This window comes from Fukomys damarensis, unplaced genomic scaffold, assembly GCF_012274545.1.
Source record: "Fukomys damarensis isolate Sample0158 unplaced genomic scaffold, DMR_v1.0_HiC HiC_scaffold_3, whole genome shotgun sequence".
NCBI classification, from domain to species: Eukaryota; Metazoa; Chordata; class Mammalia; order Rodentia; family Bathyergidae; genus Fukomys; species Fukomys damarensis.
In genome coordinates this window covers 33,115,794-33,125,331 of record NW_022900915.1, presented here as the reverse complement: position 1 = coordinate 33,125,331, position 9,538 = coordinate 33,115,794, and the positions used below count along the sequence as shown (strand labels likewise).

Genomic DNA, 9,538 nt, shown 5'->3' with positions numbered 1-9,538 from the left:
ACAGATATAGACAAACACACACACACACACACACACACACACACACACACACACACACACACACAGCAAACACAGATCACCTGAAAGTCTCTCATAGAAGACAGGCCATTAAGGTGCAGAAGGGGGAACCAGGAAGAGGAGAGAAAAAGAGGGTGAAGGGACAGTGAGAAGGAGGAGTAAAGAGTAAGGGATATGAGAAAGGGGGCATAGCCGAAGCTTGATACATGCATATATGGAGATGTCATGGGAAACCCTTTAGTCCGCACAATTAATATGTCAGTATTTATAATTAAAATTTAAATGACGTAGGAGCAGAGTTTAGACAGAAGTCATCCTATCTACACGAGGGACAACAATGGGTCCTCCTAGGTAGTGGGCAGAAGTAGTGAATATGGTTTTACTCTAGATCCATATTTTAGATAGAACAGATAGGATTTGTCATAGTGTGGACACAGAATGCTCAAGTGTGATTATGTGCATCATTCCCACAGGTAACTCTCCCGGCAACCTGGTTGTACAGATAAAGAAGGCAAGTGCGACGTGACTTGCAAGGTCCCTTGTATAATAAGCAGATTCGACAATCAAACCCAGGTCCAAGGGATTCCAGAGTCCAAGGCTTCTTCAATTTTAAAACATATGCATAGACAAAAAGTAACTGAAAGAAGCCTCAAAAGATAAACTGATCCATGCCCTTGCCCTAGGTGAGCAACAGGACCATCTTGGGTAGAACCACAGTTTCCACCCAATGAGAACAAGGACATCAGTGCAGGCACAGAAACAACACTTCTAGAACTGAGTTGAAGGCCAGCTTAAATGGCACTTAAGGAGCCTGTTGTCAGAGGAGCCCTGGCTGCCATCCCAGCTCCATCATCGGGAAGAGCCTTCAGGCTCTCATTGCATCTTTCAGCCTCTGAAATGGGGATAGTACTATCTATCCACCTGACCCACCTCCAGAGGACCAGTTTTTAGACCAGAATAAGCAGCATTCTTGATGTGCAAAGCTCGTCCAAAAGAGAGACATTATCATCACTTCGTAACCAAAACCAAGAGCTACCAGGCTCGTTCCATTTTCACAGTGAAGAAAATCCTGCCTCCGTGGAATGAGACATTTTGAACCTTTCTGCACTAAGAATGAGTCATCACAAGTCCTCGTTTTGAGATGGCTGCTAACTATATAATCAACTTAAAATAAATTATTTGTCAGGTGTGAACTAGTTCCTGGCTTTTTCTTCCACAAAAATTCTCTCAGTAAAGTTCTCAAATACAGTTTAATGTTTCAGGAACTTCGGAGGAGCTATTCCTGTTTATTCTATTTAACCTAAGCCACTTCAGATTGTCTCTAAATCAAAGTGGCAAAAATATTATAGACCCCTAGGCCAAGCTCAGGAATTTCTATGCAGGGGAACATAGGAGTGTTCACCAGGCCAGAAGTAGACATGAAACTATTTGTGTGATTTCTTTCAAAAATCAGTTGTCCCTATCAAAGAAGAGAGGACTGAGTTAACTGGAAATTAGGGAGAAACAAAAGTGTCATCCCTCGATGATCCCAGTTCTGTGCTATGCAAAGTCAGAGGACAGAGGCTTGCGCCTTGGACTTGCAACTGGCTATTGGAAGCTCTTGGCACTGCAGGTTTTCATGAACGAAGAGAAACAACCTAGCTACCCTCGAAGGTGCTTTTCAATGTAAAAATGGCATACGTCTCTAAACGGTTTTCCAACATAGCATATAATCCATCTACACACTCCTGGCTTTCTGATTTTACTGATATACACAAAAGCAAGTGGTAGTGGGTAATGGGTTAACCTGAAGTTAATCCCCTTGGAGTAGTGACCACGTGGCAGGAGCTGTTAGACTATTAAAGTCCTTACTCGTATTGCACAGGCCTTGGCATTTTGGGGCAGGTGTTTGCATCTCTCTACCTAAGGCTTCTCTCCCCTAAGTGCCTTGAGTCCCAGGAGTTGAAAATAGCTATGGTGCCTCTAACCCCCTGTTACTGAGAGCGAGAGTGGGTGGGATCACTTCCTGGCAGGGATTCTGTACTTCTTTTAGGTCTGGTGCATTCTGTGGCAATTGGCTTGATAACAGCCCCTTTATCACTTCCTTTCCATCCTTGTCCTACTTGCCCTTCTTCCCTAAAGCTGGTTCCTGTATTTCCAAAATAACGTGTGCTCACCATTTAAGTCCTTGTCACCGATGCAGCGTCTGGACAAACCCAAATTAGGAGACATTACACTGACATTTCAATCCCTAGTTGATGAGGGTCCAACCTGACCATACAATGAGAATAGAAGTAATGTTCTCAAGATCATCAGTGAAGATCTTACCATGAGATTTATTTTCCAGCCACTCAGAAAACAGGGTGAAAAGATGAAGAAGAATGTGCCCCTTTCTTTAAAGTTACTCCCAACTCTTCTTATATCTAGGAGTTAGAATTCAAGCACATGGCTATGCCTAGGCGTGATTTTTAAATCAATTAAAACAAATTTTTTTTTTCTTTTATTACTGGTGATTGAACTCGGGACCTTGTGTTTGCAAATCAGGCAGCAGCACCACTGAGCTAAATCCCCGGCCCAGAATAAAATCTTCATTAAAATTATTTGTCCAACTAAGCCTTTTGGATGGGGGTTATTTTTTGAGGAAGAAGGAAAAGGTAAATATTGAGGAATTGAAGAACAAGAAGAAACTCAGACACAAAAGAGCAGTCATTTGAGTGTCTTCACTCATAAAAAAGAAGCCAAAAAAGAAATTACCTCTTCTTTAGCTACATAATTATGACATTTGATGCAATTCCCGGATCTGCTAGAGCCATTTTTTTTTTAATGAGACCTAGGATGAAGCACACAGCACAGAAGGCTGAGAAGAAAGCCAGTCTCCATTCTTGACATCATTGTACTGAAGAATCAATCAAACTCAAACCCTCGTTTCTAGCTAATTTTGGTTGAGTTTTACATTAGTTTTCTATTGCTGTTATGGCAAATTATCACAAGCTTAGCTGCTTAAAATAACACCCAGGATACTGAATCTACTTGCTTGATACTATAACAGTGGATACACACCATTCTATACTTGCCCAAGCCCATAGAGTATACGCCACCAGGCGGAGTGAACCCTAATGTTAACTACGGGCTCCAAGTAATAAATATGTGCTGAGACAGGATCGTCAGCAACAGCTCTGGTCCTCGGGTGGGGACATTGACAATGGAAGAGACTGCATACACGGGGGTGGTGGGTACGTGGGAAATCTCTGTGCCTCCCACTGGGAATCTACAACTGCTCTGAAAAATACAGAGTCTAATTTTTTAAAAGCATTATCTCCCAGTCACTGTGGGTCAGAAGTCCAGGCACAGAATGGCTCAGGTCATTCTTTGGCTCCAGATCTCCAAAAGCTGAAAGCCAGGGATTAGCAGGGCTGTGCTCCCTTTTGAAGACCCTGAAGATGAACCTGCTCCAGCCTCATTCACACTGTTGGCCGAGTTAAACTCCAAGCCCGTGCACGAGACCTTTGTCTTCTTGCTCCATACTTAGCTTCTAGCAACCACTCCCATTCCTTAGTTCATAGCCCCTGCCTTTTTTCAAATCCAACTATGGCAGATCGAGTCTTTCTCGGGCCTCAAACCTCAGATCTCCTCTTTTACTCCTCTCTCACACTGGGCTTTGTGCGATTTAAGGGCTCTTGAGTTTGTACTGGGACCATCTGGATAATCCTGGGAAAGTCCTTGTATTTGACGTGGATTGGTTAGAAAACATAATTACAACCACAATGTCCCTTCACACTTGTACCAAAACTAGCAGTTGGTTGAATAAATAAAAAACAGGACTCTGGGTGGGGTGGGAGGAAGAATCTTTAGAATTCTGCTTAGGACATGTTTCTGAAAGCTCAAAGCCTCTTGACTAAGACATCCTGGTTGAGACCAGGAAAAACGATCCATCTCCCTGGGTTGTTGCTTTCACAGTGGGGTATTGAAACCAGTGGAAGTGGTTCACTGTTACAAAGTTACAGAATTAAGACAGGTGCATATTAATTAATGATAAGAGCACTGAGAAATTGGCCTAAATAACAATGGAAACCTTTCTTCTTTGCTGTTATTTTAATGATGGCTATATATTGCTGTTTAAAATCAACCCCTACCCTATTTTCTCCTAATGTGAAGCTTTTAAAATATGTTGCAATAAGGGGAGTCATTTAAAATCAAATTCCATAATTCATTGTTTCCTCAGTCAGATGTTATTTTAAAATATGCCTTATTGATTTCAAACCAGTGCCTGAATATTTAGCTGCTTTCTGACAAGCCCTAATTGAATAGTGGGGGGAACCTGCCTAAAGTCGACCTCCCTGTTTCCTATTATCTTTTATTTTTTTCTTTAAAATATATTTCTGTTTGATTTATTTTACTTACCATTATGATGGTCTCAAGACTGTAGAAATGGTAAAGGGATCTGGAGACCAGGGGAGAGAGGACGGCCAGGAGGGAAAGATGAGATAGTACATGTACCAGTTTCCCAGATAATTGTAATTATTATGTATCACAAACATGCACCTGTACACTAAAAAAACTACTATGATTTTCACAAGTAGAAAAGAAAATACCCGCCCAGAAAATACACCCACCAGAATTAGTTCAAAGTAAATCTTACAGAGCTTTATTCTGGGACGACCTTCTCTCTGAGTCTCATGGGGAGGTGGAAAGACGGGAGGAAATATGGAAAAATGAAATCTGTATAAACATCTTTGGGAAACTGTGGTTAAGCTTAGTGTGTCAACTCAACTGGTTTGGGGAAAGCACACTTCCGTGTGTCCAAGTGAGTAGCAGAGGCATCACCTGGAGGTCCACATCCCGTCCCTGCCGCCTTCCTCTCAGGCTCGGTTCCTCCGCTCTGCTTCCGGCCACCCTGAACTAAGCAGCTTTTCCCCACCACGCCCTTCCGCCATCTTGTTTCTGCAGCCAGTTCCCCTAAGACGTGAGCTCCCAAAACGGTGAGCCAAATTCAACCTCTCTTCCTTCAGGGTGTAGGCTGTCAGATACTATGTCTCAGTGATGGAAAGCTAGCTCAAATCATCATTTATGCAGAAAATCGTGGTCAGTAAAATTATATGGGCTAAAGTTGTTTTGTCAGACAATTGGCTGGCCTATAAACCCATCTACCAAGTTTGTTTCCAATATTCTTTCTGTCTTCATCCACACAACCTCTAAATATTAGCCAGAGAGATCCGTAGATCACACAGGCATTTCTTTAATAGCTTTTATAGAGCATTAAAAAAAAAAACTGAGCTCTGACAAGTTTTGGCCTGGGACTACTATAAAGTTAGTAGTGGCAGTGATTATAGACAGCAACATATTATAGGGGACTTTAGGTTTATGTCTTCCTCCTTCCCTACTCTTCCCAGTATTTGTGGATCCGTTTCTCATTTAAGTCTACAATTCAGCACAAAAATCTAACCACACCAAGATCAGGAATCATCTCCATGACGCTGCACCAGATGACAGTCTGGACTCCGAAGACCTTAGGTCTGGAATTGCACATATTAGTCTCAGACTGGACAGTAGCCCTGGGCATTCTGTACTTTTCCCAAGCATTGGCTTAAGGAACTAACACGAGACAGTAAAAGTGCTGCTATAAACAGACAAAATTGTATTCATCACTCATTGTGACTGTCATCTATTAAGTACGACCTCTGACAATTAATGAGACTGGATAAATGGCAAGGGAGCACGGGACCTATGAGGATAGTTTCATATTGCAAATAGAAGTGCACTGGGATCAAAAATTAGTCTTCTGTGGCTATGTGCAGGAAAAATACAATTCTTCTTGTGTGTTCTATAATTAATCAAGTTTTCCTAGAGTAACCTCCTAAGGAGGTTAGTGGGAAAAATTAACAAAATATCCAACCCAGTTTTAACAATCATTAAGATTTAATGATTAGACAGTCCCTTTAGGAACAGCTAATAAAATTATACAATCTCTTTAGGAAACACCTAGTTTTTGTTTGTTGTTTTGTACCAGGGATCAAACTCAGGACCTTGTGCTTGCAAAGCAGGTGTGACACCACTGAGCTAAATTCCCAGCCCCTAGTATCATCTTAAGAACAAAAGTTTGCTCCTGAGACAGCCTTCTCTTCCTTGGATTCTCTTTCTAAGAAGGTAACTGGGCAGGAGGGGAAAGCCTGGGACTTTCATGTCCCCTTGGAAGCATGAAAGAGTCAGGGTTCAATGACCTACTGCTCTAGAGATGTCTTTGTCCACCTGTTTTGCCTGCTACCGTGTACAAGCAAGTCTGCATTCACACGATCAGGACTCCCGCACCTGGATCTAGACGAAGTGCTTCCCCATCACACAGGCTCTCCTGGGCTCCCACCGGCTGTTACTTGCTGTCTGGCCCTGCCCTTGGGCTGCCCCCACTGCGCTTCTAGTCTAACACCTAAGCCCACTGTTTCTCAACTCAGTGTCCATGATGCCTAAATGAAGTAGACTCAGAAAAAATAAATATCAGGGTCTCTTCCTGCCTGCTATAGAGCACTGCCTGTTTTCTGTTGATGTGGCTGATTCTCCATTGGTTTGCAACAGCTTTGTCCCTTGGGGGCTGAATAAATAATTGGAACTGTTGTCTGTCTGTCTCTGTCTATCTGTCCGTCTCCCCACCCCCCAGCCCCCACTGCCCTACCTTTCCTTCATCCCTGGGAACTGTCCCTTAGTATCCACATGGGAGATATTTATTAGTCACAATCACAGTCAGAAGTACATGACACTTTTATAAGTTATTTTCAAAGGTATAACAAAGTTTAAAGCAGTGTCTCGTAGAAAGGAGTTCAAGGACCTGAGATTCTTTCAGGAATCCGCACCAATGTATTAATCCATGTGGCAGTATTGTCTTAGCCCCTGCTCATCACTGGGACCAAACAGCTGACACACAGAAGGTAAAGGAGGAAAGGGTTATTTTGGCACATGTTTTCAGCTACAGTCAGCCATCTCCATGGCAGGAAGTACATGGTGGAAGGGTCTGCCATGGAGGAAAGACCCTCCAGTCATGGAGGCCAGGAAGCAGACAGAGAAGAGAGGCGCCAAGAGGGAGACACACCCTCTCAGGTCATTCCCTCAGTTGCCTGCCGTTTCCGGTCAGGCCTTACCCTCCCAGCAGCACACTCAGCCACAGAACTCATCAGCAAATGGACCCACCAATGAGGGCAGAGCGCCATGACCAGTCACCTCCCCTATGCTCTGCCTCTGGGTGCCTGAGGCTGTGGGGGGACATTTTCAACCCAAACCATAAAAATTACTCTAATGAAATATGTGAAGCTGGGTAAATTTATAAAGTTTAGGCCCGGGGATTTAACTCAATGGTGCCGCCGCCTGCCTGCCTTGAAAGTGCAAGGACCCAAGTTTGATCCCCAGTTCCAAAAACAAACAGTTTATTTTGGCTTACAATATGAAAAAATACAACACAGAGAAACAAAAGCTCTTTGGCACCTTCAATAATTTTAAATGTAAAGGGTCATAAAAAAATTTTTAAAAAGGGTCATATTGGGGAGAAGACAATCTGCCAGAACAGACACCTCTGAGATCGATTTGCTGGGTTCCAACCTTAAACCACAGCAAAGAGAAAGAGCTATTGGTGAGGTTCATGAGTTCCCCAACTGCTGAAAAATACAGTACAAAGGATGGAAAATGAATCTTTAAGGGGAAGATGGAAAATATCTAGAATGTCATCTTTCCCCAAGTTACAGCCTCCTTCTTCTTCTTTTTTTTTTTTTTTTTTTTTTTTTTTTTTTTTTTTTTTTTTTTTTTTTTTTTTTGGTACCAGGGATCAAACTCCAGTCCTTGCACTTGCCAGGCAGGCGGCAGAACCACTGAGCTAAATCCCCGGCCCCAGCCTCCTTCTTCTGACCCAGCTTTTGATAGAAAAAATGGGGATTTTTTTCTGAACCACTTGAGAAAACTCCATGAACCAAGCCCTTTAATAAGCTCAGTTGTGGGCTGGGGATTTAGCTCAGAGTTGCCACCGCCTGCCTCACAAGCACAAATCCCCAAGTTCAATCCTGGGTACCAAAAATAAATGAATAAATAAATAAATAAAATTTTAAAACTAATTGCAGTTATTATCATACTGAAAGAGGACATGGTAGTATTTGCAAAATTTTATTTAAATAAAGGGCTTGATTAGCAAGACGGATTTTCTGCTGTGAAATTCTCTTTTGCACATCAGTAGTTAACAGTTCCCTTATTTCTTTGCTTTTTATTTGTTTTCTTGTTTCTTCTATAACAATTTCTAATTTTCACTGGGTCCCTAAGGAGACCAGATTGTGGCCTCATATTCAGAAAAAAAGAAAACAAAATTTAACATTTAAAAACAGTTACCACCATCAATGCTTGATTCAGAACACAAGACTTTTTTAAATAATCCTAGGTATGCACATAGAGCTACAGTTTCTCACTTCATCTCAGTTTAAAATTCTTAAATCATTTAAAATCTATAATAGGTGCTGGTTTCTGAAGCCAAAAAACCCAACCCTGGTTTGACTCCCACTTGTGTGTGTGTGTGTGTGTGTGTGTGTGTGTGTGTGTGTGTGCGCGCGCGCATGCATGTCCAGGGCCTCTTATAGACTAAGTAATCAGTCCTTCTACCACTGAACTATATCCCCAGCCCATGGACCCATTCTTGATCTTTGACACCTGTGAATGTTGCCATATTTAGAAAAAAATGGTTTGTGCAGATGAAATGAAATTAAATACTTCGAGATGAGGAGATTATCATGGGTTCTGGTGTGCCTTAAATCCAGTGACAAATATTTATATGGCAGTGAAGACAATGGAAAGTTGATGGACAAGAGGAGAAGGCAATGTGACTGTGGAAAAAGAGATTGGAATGAGGTGACCCCCAATCAAGGAAGGGTGGCAGCCATGAGAAGTTGGAAGTTGGAAAGGACAGATTCTCCCTCGAGCCTGCAGAAGGAGCAGGGCTCTGCTCACATCTCAGTTTCAGACTTCTAGACTCCACAACTATGACAATAATGTCCCGTGGTTTAAATCACTCGATTTGTAATAATTTGTGATAGTAGCCACAAGAAACTAATACAAAGCCAAGCATGGTGGCACACACCTGTTATCCCACCATTCAGAAGGCGGAGGCAGGGGCATCACTGTGAGTTGGAGGAGTCCAGGTCAGTTTCAACTACATAGTGGGGCCCTGTCTCAAAAAAGCAAAAAAAAAAAAAGAGAGATAGAATTTGCAGCAATCACACTAGTTTGTATCCTTTATATGTAAAAAGCTCTTATAAAGGAAAAAACCTCAAATGAAAAACAAAGAACATAACCAAATACCGGGATATTTTTGTTCATTCTTATTAATCATTTTTTTTAAAACAAAAAGAAAACCAAAATGACATTCCTCAGATAGATTGCCAGAGACTCTAAAACAGGCTGTGTTACTAATAATGAAATATAAAATGGTATAAATTGGCAGGGAGTCAGGAGGCAGACTCTCTCAAAGGCTTCACTTCTAGGATTTCATCCTGGTAAAATGCCCCTAAATAAATAAATAAAT

At 42.0% G+C, this 9,538-nt stretch overlaps 1 long non-coding RNA gene across 1 annotated transcript in view; it reads left to right on the top strand.

The window, feature by feature from the left end:
* The window catches only part of LOC104871339, a 6,362-nt gene extending 5,161 nt beyond the window's left edge, over positions 1-1,201 (top strand). The window contains exon 3 of the long non-coding RNA XR_782847.2: positions 492-1,201. This is a non-coding gene — a long non-coding RNA (uncharacterized LOC104871339). The remainder of the gene's footprint in view (positions 1-491) is intronic.
* Positions 1,202-9,538: the final 8,337 nt, after the last annotated feature.